This window comes from Pristiophorus japonicus, unplaced genomic scaffold (genome assembly GCF_044704955.1).
Source record: "Pristiophorus japonicus isolate sPriJap1 unplaced genomic scaffold, sPriJap1.hap1 HAP1_SCAFFOLD_193, whole genome shotgun sequence".
Taxonomy (NCBI): Eukaryota; Metazoa; Chordata; class Chondrichthyes; family Pristiophoridae; genus Pristiophorus; species Pristiophorus japonicus.
This window is the reverse complement of record NW_027251621.1, coordinates 511,897-536,458: the sequence shown is the minus strand read 5'-3', so window position 1 is coordinate 536,458 and position 24,562 is coordinate 511,897.

Below are 24,562 nucleotides of genomic sequence, written 5' to 3'. Positions count from 1 at the left end.
GGGATTGATACAGGGCTATGGGGAGAGAGCGGGGCAGTGGGATTAGTTTGGGATTGATACAGGGCTATGGGGAGAGCGGGGCAGTGGGATTAGTTTGGGATTGATACAGGGCTATGGTGAGAGAGCGGGGCAGTAGGATTAGTTTGGGATTGATACAGGGCTATGGGGAGAGCGCGGCAGTGGGATTAGTTTGGAGATTGATACAGGGCTATGGGGAGAGAGTGGGGCAGTGGGATTAGTTTGGGGATTGATACAGGGCTATGGGGTGGGGAGAGAGCGGGACAGTGAGATTAGTTTGGGGATTGATACAGGGCTATGGGGAGAGAGTGGGGCAGTGGGATTAGTTTGGGGATTGATACAGGGCTATGGGGAGAGAGCGGGGCAGTGGGATTAGTTTGGGATTGATACAGGGCTATGGGGAGAGAGTGGGGCAGTGGGATTAGTTTGGGATTGATACAGGGCTATGGGGAGAGCGGGGCAGTGGGATTAGTTTGGGATTGATACAGGGCTATGGGGAGAGCGGGGCAGTGGGATTAGTTTGGGATTGATACAGGGCTATGGGGAGAGAGCGGGGCAGTGGGAGCGAGGTTAGGAGCCAACACAGACACATTAGGCCAGGAGGCCCACTTCTCAGCTGTAAACGGTTCGAGTTCTGAGTTCTCACTGGTGAGGATTTCATTCCCAAGCTGGAATGTGCTGACCTTCCCGGCCTGGTGTACCTCACCTTGGGTCTCGCTCCTCCGCCCATGGCCATTCCCCACAGCGGGACCCCTCACCTGGGCTGGTCAAGAATTAAAATTAAAATACTGAAAGTGTAATCAGGTGAGGAACAGTTCCATTGAGGTCACTGCCTAGCTCCAAAAGTTGGGAGGATGTCAGAGATAAGCACTTACCTCCCGCCCTGTACCCTAACTAACATCGCAAAATCCATAATCTTTAGTCTCTGTGTAGCTGTGCTAATGTAGCAAAGAACAGACACGGGGTAAACACGGCCAGAACTTTACCGCAATACCTCTCGCTGCCTTTCATTCCTTTATTTCAATGAATGTAATAAGTGCCGCACTTGAGCAAAGATTATCGAATCTTCCCTCCTTCAGCGTAAATCAGAGAAGGGCCGGATATTTAAGGTCTGGTGGAACACAGCAGCCGTGGTCTGACAGTTTAGTTGGAAGAGGCAGCAAAGCCATAAAGGAGAAAGTTTGGCAGGTCTGATATTGGAGTGTGACGTGTGTTCCCATGAATGGGTATTCTCAATGTCCAGAGTGCTGGCGACAGAGCCTGGGGAAGGGCAAGGTACAGCCCTCCAAGGGTCCTCCACAGGTTGCTGGAGCAGATCGGGCCAGGCAGGTACTGGTCCTGCAATCCATGCAAAAGACTGCAGCCAGTTTCAGGACTGCTGAGTGGCAACATCCTGGAGTTGTGAGGAGGAATTGGCTACCTTTGTACCGGGGTGGGAAGCAGGTTATCGCGAGAGACAACTTGAGGCATTAATGTGGGTCAGAAAGGGCTGGAGAGATGTGTGAGCGGGACATGTTGTAGGTCAGGCCATGTGGAGGGTGGAGTAATTGGGAGTTGAGGTGAGGAATGTGTGGATGAGGACCTCGCTGGTAGGCTGCGGCAGAGGGAAAGGAAGCTGATGTTGTGGAGGATTCATTTTTTTAAATTTATTCATTCCTGGGATGTGGGCGTCGCTGGTAACATAGAAAATAGGTGCAGGAGTAGGCCATTCGGCCCGTCGAGCCTGCACCACCGTTCAATGAGTTCATGGCTGATCATTCACGCAGTACCCCATAGAAAGGCCGGCATTTATTGCCCATCCCTAATTGCCCCCTGAGAAGGTGATGGTGAGCCGCCCCTTGAACCGCTGCAGTGCGTGGGGTGAAGGTGCTCCCACAGTGCTGACTTTGTTGCAGCGGAGTGTCTCGCTGGGCCATTTCAGGGGGCAGTGAAGGGTCGACCAGATTGCTGTGGGTCTGGAGTCACATATCAGCCAGACCGGGTAAGGGCAGCAGATTTCTCTCTCTAAAGGGCTTTAGTGATCCAGACGGGTTTTTATGACAATCCATGGGTTTCATGGGCAACATTGCTGATCCTAGCTATTTTTTAAATTCCAGATTTATTTAATGAACTGAATTTAAATTGCTGTGGTGGGATTTGAACTTGTGTTTCCGGATCGTTAGTCCAGACTCGGTGGTCCAGTAACGTAACCACTGTGCTCCCATAGCCCTGATCCACAGCCTCTGCCATGAAGAGGTGCCAGGTTGTGAACAGTCTCGTTCAGCTCGAGTGTGTCCATGATCATTTAACTGATCGACTGAAGCAAGTGGTGACCCAACCCAGCATTGAGGCAGGATGTGGTGGACCAGCCCTGCCTCAGGAGGCTCCCTGGCCCTGGGCTGCAGACACCCTGACTTGTCCCACACAAGGCCCGAAGGCAAGCCCAGTGACAGCAGACATTTGCAGCCCACTTCCTCTCGGGGGTGGTAAGCCCAATTTAGCAGGGCGTGACTACTGGTAACTCACTCCCGGGAATCTGTTATTGTATATATAAACCCCCCGAACCCCTCGATTAGATTCCAGCCTGTAACTCACTCCCGGGAATCTGTTATTCTATATATAAACTCCCCGAACCCCTCGACTAGATCCCAGCCTGTAACTCACTCCCGGGAATCTGTTATTCTATATATAAACCTCCAAACTCCTCGATTAGATCCCAGCCTGTAACTCACTCCCGGGAATCTGTTATTCTATATATAAACCCCCGAACCCCTCGATTAGAACCCAGCCTGTAACTCACTCCCGGGAATCTGTTATTCTATATATAAACTCCCGAACCCCTCGATTAGATCCCAGCCTATAACTCACTCCCGGGAATCTGTTATTCTATATATAAACTCCCGAACCCCTCGATTAGATCCCAGCCTATAACTCACTCCCGGGAATCTGTTATTCTATATATAAACCTCCAAACTCCTCGATTAGATCCCAGCCTGTAACTCACTCCCGGGAATCTGTTATTCTATATATAAACTCCCGAACCCCTCAATTAGATCCCAGCCTGTAACTCACTCCCGGGAATCTGTTATTCTATATATAACCCCCCGAACCCCTCGATTAGATCCCAGCCTGTAACTCACTCCCGGGAATCTGTTATTCTGTATATAAACCCCCAAACCCCTCGATTAGATCCCAGCCTGTAACTCACTCCTGGGAATCTGTTATTCTATATATAAACTCCCGAAACCCTCGATTAGATCCCAGCCTCTAACTCACTCCCGGGAATCTGTTATTCTATATATAAACCTCCGAACCCCTCGATTCGATCCCAGCCTGTAACTCACTCCCGGTATCTGTTATTGTATATATAAACCCCCCGAACCCCTCGATTAGATCCCTGCCTGTAACTCACTCCCGGGAATCTGTTATTCTATATATAAACTCCCGAACCCCTCGATTAGATCCCAGCCTCTAACTCACTCCCGGGAATCTGTTATTCTATATATAAACCTCCGAACCCCTCGATTAGATCCCAGCCTGTAACTCACTCCCGGTATCTGTTATTGTATATATAAACCCCCCGAACCCCTCGATTAGATTCCAGCCTGTAACTCACTCCCGGGAATCTGTTATTCTATATATAAACCCCCCGAACCCCTCGATTAGATCCCAGCCTGTAACTCACTCACGGGTATCTGTTATTCTATATATAAACCTCCCGAACCCCTCGATTAGATTCCAGCCTATAACTCACTCCCAGGAATCTGTTATTCTATATATAAACCCCCGACCCCCTCGACTAGATCCCAGCCTGTAACTCACTCCCGGGAATCTGTTATTCTATATATAAACCTCCAAACTCCTCGATTAGATCCCAGCCTGTAACTCACTCCCGGGAATCTGTTATTCTATATATAAACCCCCGAACCCCTCGATTAGATCCCAGCCTGTAACTCACTCCCGGGAATCTGTTATTCTATATATAAACCTCCAAACTCCTCGATTAGATCCCAGCCTGTAACTCACTCCCGGGAATCTGTTATTCTATATATAAACTCCCGAACCCCTCGATTAGATCCCAGCCTGTAACTCACTCCCGGGAATCTGTTATTCTATATATAAACCTCCAAACTCCTCGATTAGATCCCAGCCTGTAACTCACTCCCGGGAATCTGTTATTCTATATATAAACCCCCGAACCCCTCGATTAGATCCCAGCCTGTAACTCACTCCCGGGAATCTGTTATTCTATATATAAACCCCCGAACCCCTCGATTAGATCCCAGCCTGTAACTCACTCCCGGGAATCTGTTATTCTATATATAAACCCCCGAACCCCTCGATTAGATTCCAGCCTGTAACTCACTCCCGGGAATCTGTTATTCTGTATATAAACCCCCAAACCCCTCGATTAGATCCCAGCCTTTAACTCACTCCCGGGAATCTGTTATTCTATATATAAACTCCCGAACCCATCGATTAGATCCCAGCCTGTAACTCACTCCCGGGAATCTGTTATTCTATATATAAACCTCCGAACCCCTCGATTAGATCCCAGCCTGCAACTCACTCCCGGGAATCTGTTATTGTATATATAAACTCCCGAACCCCTCGATTAGATCCCAGCCTGTAACTCACTCCCGGTATCTGTTATTGTATATATAAACCCCCCGAACCCCTCGATTAGATCCCAGCCTGTAACTCACTCCCGGGAATCTGTTATTCTATATATAAACCCCCCGAAACCCTCGATTAGATCCCAGCCTGTAACTCACTCCCGGGAATCTGTTATTCTATATATAAACCCCCCACAAACCCCTCGATTAGATTCCAGCCTGTAACTCACTCCCGGGAATCTGTTATTCTATATATAAACACCCCGAACCCCTCGATTGGATCCCAGCCTGTAACTCACTCCCGGGTATCTGTTATTCTATATATAAACCCCCCGAACCCCTCGATTAGATCCCAGCCTGTAACTCACTCCCGGGTATCTGTTATTCTATATATAAACCCCCCGAACCACTCGATTAGATCCCAGCCTGTAACTCACTCCCGGGTATCTGTTATTCTATATATAAACCCCCCGAACCCCTCGATTAGATCCCAGCCTGTAACTCACTCCCGGGTATCTGTTAATCTATATATAAACCCCCCGAACCCCGCGATGAGATCCCAGCCTGTAACTCACTCTCGGGTATCTGTTATTCTATATATAAACACCCCCGAACCCCTCGATTAGATCCCAGCCTGTAACTCACTCCCGGGAATCTGTTATTCTATATATAAACCTCCGAAACCCTCGATTAGATCCCAGCCTGTAACTCACTCCCGGGAATCTGTTATTCTATATATAAACCCCCCGAACCCCTCGATTAGATCCCAGCCTGTAACTCACTCCCGGGAATCTGTTATTCTAGACATAAACCCCCCACAAACCCCTCGATTAGATTCCAGCCTGTAACTCACTCCCGGGTATCTGTTATTCTATATATAAACCCCACTGAACCCCTTATTAGATTCCAGCCTGTAACTCACTCCCGGGAATCTGTTATTCTATATATAAACCCCCCAAACCCCTCGATTAGATTTCAGCCTCTAACGCACTCCCGCGTATCTGTTATTCTATATATAAACCCCCCGAACCCCTCGATTAGATCCCAGCCTGTAACTCACTCCCGGGTATCTGTTATTCTATATAAAAACCTCCAAACTCCTCGATTAGATCCCAGCCTGTAACTCACTCCCGGGAATCTGTTATTCTATATATAAACCCCCCGAACCCTCGATTAGATTCCAGCCTGTAACTCACTCCCGGGTATCTGTTATTCTATATATAAACACCCCTGAAACCCTCGATTAGATCCCAGCCTGTAACTCACTCCCGGGTATCTGTTATTCTATATATAAACCTCCGAACCCCTCGATTAGATCCCAGCCTGTAACTCACTCCCGGGAGTCTGTTATTCTATATATAAACCCCCCGAACCCCTCGATTAGATCCCAGCTTGTAACTCACTCCCGGTATCTGTTATTGTATATATAAACCCCCCGAACCCCTCGATTAGATCCCAGCCTGTAACTCACTCCCGGGTATCTGTTATTCTATATATAAACCCCCCGAACCCCTCGATTAGATCCCAGCCTGTAACTCACTCCCGGGAATCTGTTATTCTATATATAAACCCCCCACAAACCCCTCGATTAGATTCCAGCCTGTAACTCACTCCCGGGTATCTGTTATTCTATATATAAACCCTCCAAACCCCTCGATTAGATTCCAGCCTGTAACTCACTCCCGGGTATCTGTTATTCTATATATAAACCCCCCCGAACCCCCCGAGTAGATTTCCATCTGTAACTCACTCCCGGGAATCTGTTATTCTATATATAAACCCCCCCGAACCCCCCGAGTAGATTTCCATCTGTAACTCATTCCCGGGTATCTGTTATTCTATATATAAACCCCCCGAACCCCTCGATTAGATTCCAGCCTGTAACTCACTCCCGGGTATCTGTTATTCTATATATAAAGACCCCCGAATCTCTCGATTAGATTCCAGCCTGTAACTCACTCCCGGGTATCTGTTATTCTATATATAAACCCCCCGAACCCCTCGATTAGATTCCAGCCAGTCACTCACTCCCGGGTATCTGTTATTCTATATATAAACTCCCCCGAACCCCTCGATGAGATCCCAGCCTGTAACTCACTCCCGGGTATCTGTTATTCTATATATAAACACCCCCGAACCCCTCGATTAGATCCCAGCCTGTAACTCACTCCCGGGTATCTGTTATTCTATATATAAACCTCCGAACCCCTCGATTAGATCCCAGCCTGTAACTCACTCCCGGGAATCTGTTATTCTATACATAAACCCCCCACAAACCCCTCGATTAGATTCCAGCCTGTAACTCACTCCCGGGTATCTGTTATTCTATATATAAACCCCCCGAACCCCTCGATTAGATCCCAGCCTGTAACTCACTCCCGGGTATCTGTTAATCTATATATAAACCCCCCGAACCCCGCGATGAGATCCCAGCCTGTAACTCACTCTCGGGTATCTGTTATTCTCTATATAAACACCCCCGAACCCCTCGATTAGATCCCAGCCTGTAACTCACTCCTGGGTATCTGTTATTCTATATATAAACCTCCGAACCCCTCGATTAGATCCCAGCCTGTAACTCACTCCCGGGAATCTGTTATTCTATATATAAACCTCCGAAACCCTCGATTAGATCCCAGCCTGTAACTCACTCCCGGGAATCTGTTATTCTATATATAAACCCCCCGAACCCCTCGATTAGATCCCAGCCTGTAACTCACTCCCGGGAATCTGTTATTCTAGACATAAACCCCCCACAAACCCCTCGATTAGATTCCAGCCTGTAACTCACTCCCGGGTATCTGTTATTCTATATATAAACCCCACTGAACCCCTCGATTAGATTCCAGCCTGTAACTCACTCCCGGGAATCTGTTATTCTATATATAAACCCCCCAAACCCCTCGATTAGATTTCAGCCTCTAACGCACTCCCGCGTATCTGTTATTCTATATATAAACCCCCCGAACCCCTCGATTAGATCCCAGCCTGTAACTCACTCCCGGGTATCTGTTATTCTATATAAAAACCTCCAAACTCCTCGATTAGATCCCAGCCTGTAACTCACTCCCGGGAATCTGTTATTCTATATATAAACCCCCCGAACCCTCGATTAGATTCCAGCCTGTAACTCACTCCCGGGTATCTGTTATTCTATATATAAACACCCCTGAAACCCTCGATTAGATCCCAGCCTGTAACTCACTCCCGGGTATCTGTTATTCTATATATAAACCTCCGAACCCCTCGATTAGATCCCAGCCTGTAACTCACTCCCGGGAGTCTGTTATTCTATATATAAACCCCCCGAACCCCTCGATTAGATCCCAGCTTGTAACTCACTCCCGGTATCTGTTATTGTATATATAAACCCCCCGAACCCCTCGATTAGATCCCAGCCTGTAACTCACTCCCGGGTATCTGTTATTCTATATATAAACCCCCCGAACCCCTCGATTAGATCCCAGCCTGTAACTCACTCCCGGGAATCTGTTATTCTATATATAAACCCCCCACAAACCCCTCGATTAGATTCCAGCCTGTAACTCACTCCCGGGTATCTGTTATTCTATATATAAACCCTCCAAACCCCTCGATTAGATTCCAGCCTGTAACTCACTCCCGGGTATCTGTTATTCTATATATAAACCCCCCCGAACCCCCCGAGTAGATTTCCATCTGTAACTCACTCCCGGGAATCTGTTATTCTATATATAAACCCCCCCGAACCCCCCGAGTAGATTTCCATCTGTAACTCATTCCCGGGTATCTGTTATTCTATATATAAACCCCCCGAACCCCTCGATTAGATTCCAGCCTGTAACTCACTCCCGGGTATCTGTTATTCTATATATAAAGACCCCCGAATCTCTCGATTAGATTCCAGCCTGTAACTCACTCCCGGGTATCTGTTATTCTATATATAAACCCCCCGAACCCCTCGATTAGATTCCAGCCAGTCACTCACTCCCGGGTATCTGTTATTCTATATATAAACTCCCCCGAACCCCTCGATGAGATCCCAGCCTGTAACTCACTCCCGGGTATCTGTTATTCTATATATAAACACCCCCGAACCCCTCGATTAGATCCCAGCCTGTAACTCACTCCCGGGTATCTGTTATTCTATATATAAACCTCCGAACCCCTCGATTAGATCCCAGCCTGTAACTCACTCCCGGGAATCTGTTATTCTATACATAAACCCCCCACAAACCCCTCGATTAGATTCCAGCCTGTAACTCACTCCCGGGTATCTGTTATTCTATATATAAACCCCCCTGAACCCCTCGATTAGATTCCAGCCTGTAACTCACTCCCGGGTATCTGTTATTCTATATATAAACCCCCCAAACCCCTCGATTAGATTTCAGCATCTAACGCACTCCCGGGTATCTGTTATTCTATATATAATCCCCCCGAACCCCTCGATTAGATCCCAGCCTGTAACTCACTCCCGGGTATCTGTTATTCTATATATAAACCTCCAAACTCCTCGATTAGATCCCAGCCTGTAACTCACTCCCGGGATTCTGTTATTCTATATATAAACCCCCCGAACCCCTCGATTAGATTCCAGCCTGTAACTCACTCCCGGGTATCTGTTATTCTACATATAAACCCCCCGAAACCCTCGATTAGATTCCAGCCTGTAACTCACTCCCGGGTATCTGTTATTCTATATATAAACACCCCTGAACCCCTCGATTAGATCCCAGCCTGTAACTCATTCCCGGGTATCTGTTATTCTATATATAAACCTCCGAACCCCTCGATTAGATCCCAGCCTGTAACTCACTCCCGGGAATCTGTTATTCTATATATAAACCCCCCGAACCCCTCGATTAGATCCCAGCTTGTAACTCACTCCCGGTATCTGTTATTGTATATATAAACCCCCCGAACCCCTCGATTAGATCCCAGCCTGTAACTCACTCCCGGGAATCTGTTATTCTATATATAAACCCCCGAACCCCTCGATTAGATCCCAGCCTGTAACTCACTCCCGGGAATCTGTTATTCCATATATAAACCCCCCACAAACCCCTCGATTAGATTCCAGCCTGTAACTCACTCCCGGGTATCTATTATTCTATATATAAACCCTCCAAACCCCTCGATTAGATTCCAGCCTGTAACTCACTCCCGGGTATCTGTTATTCTATATATAAACCCCCGAACCCCTCGATTAGATTGCAGCCTGTAACTCACTCCCGGGTATCTGTTATTCTATATATAAACCCCCCCGAACCCCCCGAGTAGATTTCCATCTGTAACTCATTCCCGGGTATCTGTTATTCTATATATAAACACCCCCGAATCTCTCGATTAGATCCCTGCCTGTAACTCACTCTCAGGTATCTGTTATTCGATAGAAAACCCCATGAACCCCTCGATTAGATCCCAGCCTGTAACTCACTCCCGGGTATCTGTTATTCTATATATAAACCCCCCGAACCCCTCGATTAGATTCCAGCCAGTCACTCACTCCCGGGTATCTGTTATTCTATATATAAACTCCCCCGAACCCCTCGATTAGATTCCAGCCAGTCACTCACTCCCAGGTATCTGTTATTCTATATATAACCTCCCGCAAACCCCTCGATTAGATCCCAGCCTGCAACTCACTCACGGGTATCTGTTATTCTATATATAAACCACCCACAAACCCCTCGATTAGACCCCAGCCTGTAACTCACTCCCGGGTATCTGTTATTCTGTATATAAACCCCCCGAACCCCTCGATTAGATTCTAGCCTGTAACTCACTCCCGGGTATCTGTTATTCTATATGTACACCCCCCGAACCCCTCGATTAGATTCTAGCCTGTAACTCACTCCCGGGTATCTGTTATTCTATATATAAACCCCCCAAACCCCTCGATTAGATCCCAGCCTGTAACTCACTCCCGGGTATCTGTTATTCTATATATAAACACCCCCGAATCTCTCGATTAGATTCCAGCCTGTAACACACTCCCGGGTATCTGTTATTTTATATATAAACCCCCGGAACCGCTCGATTAGATTCCAGCCTGCAACTCACTCCCAGGTATCTGTTATTCGATAGAAAACCCCATGAACCCCTCGATTAGATCCCAGCCTGTAACTCACTCCCGGGTATCTGTTATTCTATATAGAAACCCTCCAAACCCCTCGATTAGATTCCAGCCTGTAACTCACTCCCGGGTATCTGTTATTCTATATATAAACCCCCCCGAACCCCCCGAGTAGATTTCCATCTGTAACTCATTCCCGGGTATCTGTTATTCTATATATAAACCCCCCGAACCCCTCGATTAGATTCCAGCCTGTAACTCACTCCCGGGTATCTGTTATTCTATATATAAACCCCCCGAACCCCTCGATTAGATTCCAGCCAGTCACTCACTCCCGGGAATCTGTTATTCTATATATAAACCCCCCGAACCCCTCGATTAGATCCCAGCCTGTAACTCACTCCCGGGAATCTGTTATTCTATACATAAACCCCCCATAAACCCCTCGATTAGATTCCAGCCTGTAACTCACTCCCGGGTATCTGTTATTCTATATATAAACCCCACTGAACCCCTCGATTAGATTCCAGCCTGTAACTCACTCCCGGGTATCTGTTATTCTATATATAAACCCCCCAAACCCCTCGATTAGATTTCAGCCTCTAACGCACTCCCGCGTATCTGTTATTCTATATATAAACCCCCCGAACCCCTCGATTAGATCCCAGCCTGTAACTCACTCCCGGGTATCTGTTATTCTATATATAAACCTCCAAACTCCTCGATGAGATCCCAGCCTGTAACTCACTCCCGGGAATCTGTTATTCTATATATAAACCCCCCGAACCCCTCGATTAGATTCCAGCCTGTAACTCACTCCCGGGTATCTGTTATTCTATATATAAACCCCCCGAAACCCTCGATTAGATTCCAGCCTGTAACTCACTCCCGGGTATCTGTTATTCTATAAATAAACACCCCTGAAACCCTCGATTAGATCCCAGCCTGTAACTCACTCCCGGGAATCTGTTATTCTATATATAAACCCCCCGAACCCCTCGATTAGATCCCAGCCTGTAACTCACTCCCGGGTATCTGTTATTCTATATATAAACCCCCCGAACCCCTCGATTAGATTCCAGCCAGTCACTCACTCCCGGGTATCTGTTATTCTATATATAAACTCCCCCGAACCCCTCGATGAGATCCCAGCCTGTAACTCACTCCCGGGTATCTGTTATTCTATATATAAACACCCCCGAACCCCTCGATTAGATCCCAGCCTGTAACTCACTCCCGGGTATCTGTTATTCTATATATAAACCCCCCGAACCCCTCGATTAGATCCCAGCTTGTAACTCACTCCCGGTATCTGTTATTGTATATATAAACCCCCCGAACCCCTCGATTAGATCCCAGCCTGTAACTCACTCCCGGGAATTTGTTATTCTATATATAAACCCCCCGAACCCCTCGATTAGATCCCAGCCTGTAACTCACTCCCGGGTATCTGTTATTCTATATATAAACCCCCCGAACCCCTCGATTAGATTCCAGCCAGTCACTCACTCCCGGGTATCTGTTATTCTATATATAAACTCCCCCGAACCCCTCGATGAGATCCCAGCCTGTAACTCACTCCCGGGTATCTGTTATTCTATATATAAACACCCCCGAACCCCTCGATTAGATCCCAGCCTGTAACTCACTCCCGGGTATCTGTTATTCTATATATAAACCCCACTGAACCCCTCGATTAGATTCCAGCCTGTAACTCACTCCCGGGTATCTGCTATTCTATATATAAACCCCCCAAACCCCTCGATTAGATTTCAGCATCTAACGCACTCCCGGGTATCTGTTATTCAACATATAATCCCCCCGAACCCCTCGATTAGATCCCAGCCTGTAACTCACTCCCGGGTATCTGTTATTCTATATATAAACCTCCAAACTCCTCGATTAGATCCCAGCCTGTAACTCACTCCCGGGATTCTGTTATTCTATATATAAACCCCCCGAACCCCTCGATTAGATTCCAGCCTGTAACTCACTCCCGGGTATCTGTTATTCTACATATAAACCCCCCGAAACCCTCGATTAGATTCCAGCCTGTAACTCACTCCCGGGTATCTGTTATTCTATATATAAACACCCCTGAACCCCTCGATTAGATCCCAGCCTGTAACTCATTCCCGGGTATCTGTTATTCTATATATAAACCTCCGAACCCCTCGATTAGATCCCAGCCTGTAACTCACTCCCGGGAATCTGTTATTCTATATATAAACCCCCCGAACCCCTCGATTAGATCCCAGCTTGTAACTCACTCCCGGTATCTGTTATTGTATATATAAACCCCCCGAACCCCTCGATTATATCCGAGCCTGTAACTCACTCCCGGGAATCTGTTATTCTATATATAAACCCCCGAACCCCTCGATTAGATCCCAGCCTGTAACTCACTCCCGGGAATCTGTTATTCCATATATAAACCCCCCACAAACCCCTCGATTAGATTCCAGCCTGTAACTCACTCCCGGGTATCTATTATTCTATATATAAACCCTCCAAACCCCTCGATTAGATTCCAGCCTGTAACTCACTCCCGGGTATCTGTTATTCTATATATAAACCCCCGAACCCCTCGATTAGATTCCAGCCTGTAACTCACTCCCGGGTATCTGTTATTCTATATATAAACCCCCCCGAACCCCCCGAGTAGATTTCCATCTGTAACTCATTCCCGGGTATCTGTTATTCTATATATAAACACCCCCGAATCTCTCGATTAGATCCCTGCCTGTAACTCACTCTCAGGTATCTGTTATTCGATAGAAAACCCCATGAACCCCTCGATTAGATCCCAGCCTGTAACTCACTCCCGGGTATCTGTTATTCTATATATAAACCCCCCGAACCCCTCGATTAGATTCCAGCCAGTCACTCACTCCCAGGTATCTGTTATTCTATATATAACCTCCCGCAAACCCCTCGATTAGATCCCAGCCTGCAACTCACTCACGGGTATCTGTTATTCTATATATAAACCCCCCGAACCCCTTGATTAGATTCCAGTCTGTAACTCACTCCGGGGTATCTGTTATTCTATATATACACCCCCCAACCCCTCGATTAGATACCAGCCTGTAACTCACTCCCGGGGACTTGTTATTCTATATATAAACCACCCACAAACCCCTCGATTAGACCCCAGCCTGTAACTCACTCCCGGGTATCTGTTATTCTATATATAAACCCCCCAAACCCCTCGATTAGATCCCAGCCTGTAACTCACTCCCGGGTATCTGTTATTCTCTATATAAACACCCCCGAATCTCTCGATTAGATTCCAGCCTGTAACTCACTCCCGGGTATCTGTTATTTTATATATAAACCCCCGGAACCGCTCGATTAGATTCCAGCCTGCAACTCACTCCCAGGTATCTGTTATTTGATAGAAAACCCCATGAACCCCTCGATTAGATCCCAGCCTGTAACTCACTCCCGGGTATCTGTTATTCTATATATAAACCCTCCAAACCCCTCGATTAGATTCCAGCCTGTAACTCACTCCCGGGTATCTGTTATTCTATATATAAACCCCCCCGAACCCCCCGAGTAGATTTCCATCTGTAACTCATTCCCGGGTATCTGTTATTCTATATATAAACCCCCCGAACCCCTCGATTAGATTCCAGCCTGTAACTCACTCCCGGGTATCTGTTATTCTATATATAAACACCCCCGAATCTCTCGATTAGATTCCAGCCTGTAACTCACTCCCGGGTATCTGTTATTCTATATATAAACCCCCCGAACCCCTCGATTAGATTCCAGCCAGTCACTCACTCCCGGGTATCTGTTATTCTATATATAAACTCCCCCGAACCCCTCGATGAGATCCCAGCCTGTAACTCACTCCCGGGTATCTGTTATTCTATATATAAACACCCCCGAACCCCTCGATTAGATCCCTGCCTGTAACTCACTCCCGGGTATCTGTTATTCTATATATAAACCTCCGAACCCCTCGATTAGATCCCAGCCTGTAACTCACTCCCGGGAATCTGTTATTCTATACATAAACCCCCCACAAACCCCTCGATTAGATTCCAGCCTGTAACTCACTCCCGGGTATCTGTTATTCTATATATAAACCCCCCTGAACCCCTCGATTAGATTCCAGCCTGTAACTCACTCCCGGGTATCTGTTATTCTATATATAAACCCCCCAAAACCCTCGATTAGATTTCAGCCTCTAACGCACTCCCGGGTATCTGTTATTCTATATATAATCTCCCCGAACCCCTCGATTAGATCCCAGCCTGTAACTCACTCCCGGGTATCTGTTTTTCTATATATAAACCTCCAAACTCCTCGATTAGATCCCAGCCTGTAACTCACTCACGGGATTCTGTTATTCTATATATAAACCCCCCGAACCCCTCGATTAGATTCCAGCCTGTAACTCACTCCCGGGTATCTGTTATTCTACATATAAACCCCCCGAAACCCTCGATTAGATTCCAGCCTGTAACTCACTCCCGGGTATCTGTTATTCTATATATAAACACCCCTGAACCCCTCGATTAGATCCCAGCCTGTAACTCATTCCCGGGTATCTGTTATTCTATATATAAACCTCCGAACCCCTCGATTAGATCCCAGCCTGTAACTCACTCCCGGGAATCTGTTATTCTATATATAAACCCCCCGAACCCCTCGATTAGATCCCAGCTTGTAACTCACTCCCGGTATCTGTTATTGTATATATAAACACCCCGAACCCCTCGATTAGATCCCAGCCTGTAACTCACTCCCGGGAATCTGTTATTCTATATATAAACCCCCCGAACCCCTCGATTAGATCCCAGCCTGTAACTCACTCCCGGGAATCTGTTATTCCATATATAAACCCCCCACAAACCCCTCGATTAGATTCCAGCCTGTAACTCACTCCCGGGTATCTATTATTCTATATATAAACCCTCCAAACCCCTCGATTAGATTCTAGCCTGTAACTCACTCCCGGGTATCTGTTATTCTATATATAAACCCCCCCGAACCCCCCGAGTAGATTTCCATCTGTAACTCATTCCCGGGTATCTGTTATTCTATATATAAACACCCCCGAATCTCTCGATTAGATCCCTGCCTGTAACTCACTCTCAGGTATCTGTTATTCAATAGAAAACCCCATGAACCCCTCGATTAGATCCCAGCCTGTAACTCACTCCTGGGTATCTGTTATTCTATATATAAACCCCCCGAACCCCTCGATTAGATTCCAGCCAGTCACTCACTCCCGGGTATCTGTTATTCTATATATAAACTCCCCCGAACCCCTCGATTAGATTCCAGCCAGTCACTCACTCCCAGGTATCTGTTATTCTATATATAACCTCCCGCAAACCCCTCGATTAGATCCCAGCCTGCAACTCACTCACGGGTATCTGTTATTCTATATATAAACCCCCCGAACCCCTCGATTAGATTCCAGTCTGTAACTCACTCCGGGGTATCTGTTATTCTATATATACACCCCCCAACCCCTCGATTAGATACCAGCCTGTAACTCACTCCCGGGGACTTGTTATTCTATATATAAACCCCCCCGAACCCCCCGAGTAGATTTCCATCTGTAACTCATTCCCGGGTATCTGTTATTCTATATATAAACACCCCCGAATCTCTCGATTAGATTCCAGTCTGTAACTCACTCCCGGGTATCTGTTATTCTATATATAAACCACCCACAAACCCCTCGATTAGACCCCAGCCTGTAACTCACTCCTGGGTATCTGTTATTCTGTATATAAACCCCCCGAACCCCTCGATTAGATTCTAGCCTGTAACTCACTCCCGGGTATCTGTTATTCTATATGTACACCCTCCGAACCCCTCGATTAGATTCTAGCCTGTAACTCACTCCCGGGTATCTGTTATTCTATATATAAACCCCCCAAACCCCTCGATTAGATCCCAGCCTGTAACTCACTCCCAGGTGTCTGTTATTCGATAGAAAACCCCATGAACCCCTCGATTAGATCCCAGCCTGTAACTCACTCCCGGGTATCTGTTATTCTATATATAAACCCCCCTGAACCCCTCGATTAGATTCCAGCCTGTAACTCACTCCCGGGTATCTGTTATTCTATATATAAACTCCCCAAACCCCTCGATTAGATTTCAGCCTCTAACGCACTCCCGGGTATCTGTTATTCTATATATAAACCCCCCGAACCCCTCGATTAGATCCCAGCCTGTAACTCACTCCCGGGTATCTGTTATTCTATATATAAACCTCCAAACTCCTCGATTAGATCCCAGCCTGTAACTCACTCCCGGGAATCTGTTATTCTATATATAAACCCCCCGAAACCCTCGATTAGATTCCAGCCTGTAACTCACTCCCGGGTATCTGTTATTCTATATATAAACACCCCCGAACCCCTCGATTAGATCCCAGCCTGTAACTCACTCCCGGGTATCTGTTATTCTATATATAAACCTCCGAACCCCTCGATTAGATCCCAGCCTGTAACTCACTCCCGGGAATCTGTTATTCTATATATAAACCCCCCGAACCCCTCGATTAGATCCCAGCTTGTAACTCACTCCCGGTATCTGTTATTGTATATATAAACCCCCCGAACCCCTCGATTAGATCCCAGCCTGTAACTCACTCCCGGGAATCTGTTATTCTATACATAAACCACCCACAAACCCCTCGATTAGATTCCAGCCTGTAACTCACTCCCGGGTATCTGTTATTCTATATATAAACCCCCCTGAACCCCTCGATTAGATCCCAGCCTGTAACTCACTCCCGGGAATCTGTTATTCTATATATAAACCCCCCGAACCCCTCGATTAGATCCCAGCCCGTAACTCACTCCCGGGTATCTGTTATTCTATATATAAACCTCCAAACTCCTCGATTAGATCCCAGCCTGTAACTCACTCCCGGGATTCTGTTATTCTATATATAAACCCCCCGAACACCTCGATTAGATTCCAGCCTGTAACTCACTCCCGGGTATCTGTTATTCTACATATAAACCCCCCGAAACCCTCGATTAGATTCCAGCCTGTAACTCACTCCCGGGTATCTGTTATTCTATATATAAACACCCCTGAGCCCCTCGATTAGATCCCAGCCTGTAACTCACTCCCGGGTATCTGTTATTCTATATATAAACCTCCGAACTCCTCGATTAGATCCCAGCCTGTAACTCACTCCCGGGAATCTGTTATTCTATATATAAAACCCCCACAAACCCCTCGATTAGATTCCAGCCTGTAACTCACTCCCGGGTATCTATTATTCTATATTTCAACCCTCCAAACCCCTCGATCAGATTCCAGCCTGTAACTCACTCCCGGGTATCTGTTATTCTATATATAAACCCCCCCGAACCCCCCGAGTAGATTTCCATCTGTAACTCATTCCCGGGTATCTGTTATTCTATATATAAACCCCCCGAACCCCTCGATTAGATTCCAGCCTGTAACTCACTCCCGGGTATCTGTTATTCTATATATAAACCCCCCGAACCCCTCGATTAGATTCCAGCCTGCAACTCACTCACGGGTATCTGTTATTCTATATATAAACCCCCCGAACCCCTCGATTAGATTCCAGTCTGTAACTCACTCCGGGGTATCTGTTATTCTATATATACACCCCCCAACCCCTCGATTAGATACCAGCCTGTAACTCACTCCCGGGGACTTGTTATTCTATATATAAACCACCCACAAACCCCTCGATTAGACCCCAGCCTGTAACTCACTCCCGGGTATCTGTTATTCTATATATAAACCCCCCGAACCCCTCGATTAGATTTCAGCCTGTAACTCACTCCCGGGTATCTGTTATTCTGTATATAAACCCCCCGAACCCCTCGATTAGATTCTAGCCTGTAACTCACTCCCGGGTATCTGTTATTCTATATATACACCCCCCAAACCCCTCGATTAGATCCCAGCCTGTAACTCACTCCCGGGTATCTGTTATTCTATATATAAACACCCCCGAATCTCTCGATTAGATTCCAGCCTGCAACTCACTCCCAGGTGTCTGTTATTCGATAGAAAACCCCATGAACCCCTCGATTAGATCCCAGCCTGTAACTCACTCCCGGGTATCTGTTATTCTATATATAAACCCCCCTGAACCCCTCGATTAGATTCCAGCCTGTAACTCACTCCCGGGTATCTGTTATTCTATATATAAACTCCCCAAACCCCTCGATTAGATTTCAGCCTCTAACGCACTCCCGGGTATCTGTTATTCTATATATAAACCCCCCGAACCCCTCGATTAGATCCCAGCCTGTAACTCACTCCCGGGTATCTGTTATTCTATATATAAACCTCCAAACTCCTCGATTAGATCCCAGCCTGTAACTCACTCCCGGGAATCTGTTATTCTATATATAAACCCCCCGAAACCCTCGATTAGATTCCAGCCTGTAACTCACTCCCGGGTATCTGTTATTCTATATATAAACACCCCCGAACCCCTCGATTAGATCCCAGCCTGTAACTCACTCCCGGGTATCTGTTATTCTATATATAAACACCCCTGAAACCCTCGATTAGATCCCAGCCTGTAACTCACTCCCGGGAATCTGTTATTCTATACATAAACCACCCACAAACCCCTCGATTAGATTCCAGCCTGTAACTCACTCCCGGGTATCTGTTATTCTATATATAAACCCCCCTGAACCCCTCGATTAGATCCCAGCCTGTAACTCACTCCCGGGAATCTGTTATTCTATATATAAACCCCCCGAACCCCTCGATTAGATCCCAGCCCGTAACTCACTCCCGGGTATCTGTTATTCTATATATAAACCTCCAAACTCCTCGATTAGATCCCAGCCTGTAACTCACTCCCGGGATTCTGTTATTCTATATATAAACCCCCCGAACACCTCGATTAGATTCCAGCCTGTAACTCACTCCCGGGTATCTGTTATTCTACATATAAACCCCCCGAAACCCTCGATTAGATTCCAGCCTGTAACTCACTCCCGGGTATCTGTTATTCTATATATAAACACCCCTGAGCCCCTCGATTAGATCCCAGCCTGTAACTCACTCCCGGGTATCTGTTATTCTATATATAAACCTCCGAACTCCTCGATTAGATCCCAGCCTGTAACTCACTCCCGGGAATCTGTTATTCTATATATAAAACCCCCACAAACCCCTCGATTAGATTCCAGCCTGTAACTCACTCCCGGGTATCTATTATTCTATATTTCAACCCTCCAAACCCCTCGATCAGATTCCAGCCTGTAACTCACTCCCGGGTATCTGTTATTCTATATATAAACCCCCCCGAACCCCCCGAGTAGATTTCCATCTGTAACTCATTCCCGGGTATCTGTTATTCTATATATAAACCCCCCGAACCCCTCGATTAGATTCCAGCCTGTAACTCACTCCCGGGTATCTGTTATTCTATATATAAACCCCCCGAACCCCTCGATTAGATTCCAGCCTGCAACTCACTCACGGGTATCTGTTATTCTATATATAAACCCCCCGAACCCCTCGATTAGATTCCAGTCTGTAACTCACTCCGGGGTATCTGTTATTCTATATATACACCCCCCAACCCCTCGATTAGATACCAGCCTGTAACTCACTCCCGGGGACTTGTTATTCTATATATAAACCACCCACAAACCCCTCGATTAGACCCCAGCCTGTAACTCACTCCCGGGTATCTGTTATTCTATATATAAACCCCCCGAACCCCTCGATTAGATTTCAGCCTGTAACTCACTCCCGGGTATCTGTTATTCTGTATATAAACCCCCCGAACCCCTCGATTAGATTCTAGCCTGTAACTCACTCCCGGGTATCTGTTATTCTATATATACACCCCCCAAACCCCTCGATTAGATCCCAGCCTGTAACTCACTCCCGGGTATCTGTTATTCTATATATAAACACCCCCGAATCTCTCGATTAGATTCCAGCCTGTAACTCACTCCCGGGTATCTGTTATTTTATATATAAACCCCCGGAACCCCTCGATTAGATCCCAGCCTGTAACTCACTCTCAGGTATCTGTTATTCGATAGAAAACCCCATGAACCCCTCGATTAGATCCCAGCCTGTAACTCACTCCCGGGTATCTGTTATTCTATATATAAACCCCCCTGAACCCCTCGATTAGATTCCAGCCTGTAACTCACTCCCGGGTATCTGTTATTCTATATATAAACCCCCCAAACCCCTCGATTAGATTTCAGCCTCTAACGCACTCCCGGGTATCTGTTATTCTATATATAAACCCCCCGAACCCCTCGATTAGATCCCAGCCTGTAACTCACTCCCGGGTATCTGTTATTCTATATATAAACCTCCAAACCCCTCGATTAGATTCCAGCCTGTAACTCACTCCCGGGTATCTGTTATTCTATATATAAACCCCCGAACCCCTCGATTAGATTCCAGCCTGTAACTCACTCCCGGGTATCTGTTATTCTATATATAAACCCCCCCGAACCCCCCGAGTAGATTTCCATCTGTAACTCATTCCCGGGTATCTGTTATTCTATATATAAACACCCCCGAATCTCTCGATTAGATCCCTGCCTGTAACTCACTCTCAGGTATCTGTTATTCGATAGAAAACCCCATGAACCCCTCGATTAGATCCCAGCCTGTAACTCACTCCCGGGTATCTGTTATTCTATATATAAACCCCCCGAACCCCTCGATTAGATTCCAGCCAGTCACTCACTCCCGGGTATCTGTTATTCTATATATAAACTCCCCCGAACCCCTCGATTAGATTCCAGCCAGTCACTCACTCCCAGGTATCTGTTATTCTATATATAACCTCCCGCAAACCCCTCGATTAGATCCCAGCCTGCAACTCACTCACGGGTATCTGTTATTCTATATATAAACCACCCACAAACCCCTCGATTAGACCCCAGCCTGTAACTCACTCCCGGGTATCTGTTATTCTGTATATAAACCCCCCGAACCCCTCGATTAGATTCTAGCCTGTAACTCACTCCCGGGTATCTGTTATTCTATATGTACACTCCCCGAACCCCTCGATTAGATTCTAGCCTGTAACTCACTCCCGGGTATCTGTTATTCTATATATAAACCCCCCAAACCCCTCGATTAGATCCCAGCCTGTAACTCACTCCCGGGTATCTGTTATTCTATATATAAACACCCCCGAATCTCTCGATTAGATTCCAGCCTGTAACTCACTCCCGGGTATCTGTTATTTTATATATAAACCCCCGGAACCGCTCGATTAGATTCCAGCCTGCAACTCACTCCCAGGTATCTGTTATTCGATAGAAAACCCCATGAACCCCTCGATTAGATCCCAGCCTGTAACTCACTCCCGGGTATCTGTTATTCTATATAGAAACCCTCCAAACCCCTCGATTAGATTCCAGCCTGTAACTCACTCCCGGGTATCTGTTATTCTATATATAAACCCCCCCGAACCCCCCGAGTAGATTTCCATCTGTAACTCATTCCCGGGTATCTGTTATTCTATATATAAACCCCCCGAACCCCTCGATTAGATTCCAGCCTGTAACTCACTCCCGGGTATCTGTTATTCTATATATAAACACCCCCGAATCTCTCGATTAGATTCCAGCCTGTAACTCACTCCCGGGTATCTGTTATTCTATATATAAACCCCCCGAACCCCTCGATTAGATTCCAGCCAGTCACTCACTCCCGGGAATCTGTTATTCTATATATAAACCCCCCGAACCCCTCGATTAGATCCCAGCCTGTAACTCACTCCCGGGAATCTGTTATTCTATACATAAACCCCCCATAAACCCCTCGATTAGATTCCAGCCTGTAACTCACTCCCGGGTATCTGTTATTCTATATATAAACCCCACTGAACCCCTCAATTAGATTCCAGCCTGTAACTCACTCCCGGGTATCTGTTATTCTATATATAAACCCCCCAAACCCCTCGATTAGATTTCAGCCTCTAACGCACTCCCGCGTATCTGTTATTCTATATATAAACCCCCCGAACCCCTCGATTAGATCCCAGCCTGTAACTCACTCCCGGGTATCTGTTATTCTATATATAAACCTCCAAACTCCTCGATTAGATCCCAGCCTGTAACTCACTCCCGGGAATCTGTTATTCTATATATAAACCCCCCGAACCCCTCGATTAGATTCCAGCCTGTAACTCACTCCCGGGTATCTGTTATTCTATATATAAACCCCCCGAAACCCTCGATTAGATTCCAGCCTGTAACTCACTCCCGGGTATCTGTTATTCTATATATAAACACCCCTGAAACCCTCGATTAGATCCCAGCCTGTAACTCACTCCCGGGTATCTGTTATTCTATATATAAACCTCCGAACCCCTCGATTAGATCCCAGCCTGTAACTCACTCCCGGGAATCTGTTATTCTATATATAAACCCCCCGAACCCCTCGATTAGATCCCAGCTTGTAACTCACTCCCGGTATCTGTTATTGTATATATAAACCCCCCGAACCCCTCGATTAGATCCCAGCCTGTAACTCACTCCCGGGAATCTGTTATTCTATATATAAACCCCCCGAACCCCTCGATTAGATCCCAGCCTGTAACTCACTCCCGGGTATCTGTTATTCTATATATAAACCCCCCGAACCCCTCGATTAGATTCCAGCCAGTCACTCACTCCCGGGTATCTGTTATTCTATATATAAACTCCCCCGAACCCCTCGATGAGATCCCAGCCTGTAACTCACTCCCGGGTATCTGTTATTCTATATATAAACACCCCCGAACCCCTCGATTAGATCCCAGCCTGTAACTCACTCCCGGGTATCTGTTATTCTATATATAAACCTCCGAACCCCTCGATTAGATCCCAGCCTGTAACTCACTCCCGGGAATCTGTTATTCCATACATAAACCCCCCACAAACCCCTCGATTAGATTCCAGCCTGTAACTCACTCCCGGGTATCTGTTATTCTATATATAAACCCCACTGAACCCCTCGATTAGATTCCAGCCTGTAACTCACTCCCGGGTATCTGTTATTCTATATATAAACCCCCCAAACCCCTCGATTAGATTTCAGCATCTAACGCACTCCCGGGTATCTGTTATTCTATATATAATCCCCCCGAACCCCTCGATTAGATCCCAGCCTGTAACTCACTCCCGGGTATCTGTTATTCTATATATAAACCTCCAAACTCCTCGATTAGATCCCAGCCTGTAACTCACTCCCGGGTATCTGTTATTTTATATATAAACCCCCGGAACCCCTCGATTAGATCCCAGCCTGTAACTCACTCTCAGGTATCTGTTATTCGATAGAAAACCCCATGAACCCCTCGATTAGATCCCAGCCTGTAACTCACTCCCGGGTATCTGTTATTCTATATATAAACCCCCCTGAACCCCTCGATTAGATTCCAGCCTGTAACTCACTCCCGGGTATCTGTTATTCTATATATAAACCCCCCAAACCCCTCGATTAGATTTCAGCCTCTAACGCACTCCCGGGTATCTGTTATTCTATATATAAACCCCCCGAACCCCTCGATTAGATCCCAGCCTGTAACTCACTCCCGGGTATCTGTTATTCTATATATAAACCTCCAAACCCCTCGATTAGATTCCAGCCTGTAACTCACTCCCGGGTATCTGTTATTCTATATATAAACCCCCGAACCCCTCGATTAGATTCCAGCCTGTAACTCACTCCCGGGTATCTGTTATTCTATATATAAACCCCCCCGAACCCCCCGAGTAGATTTCCATCTGTAACTCATTCCCGGGTATCTGTTATTCTATATATAAACACCCCCGAATCTCTCGATTAGATCCCTGCCTGTAACTCACTCTCAGGTATCTGTTATTCGATAGAAAACCCCATGAACCCCTCGATTAGATCCCAGCCTGTA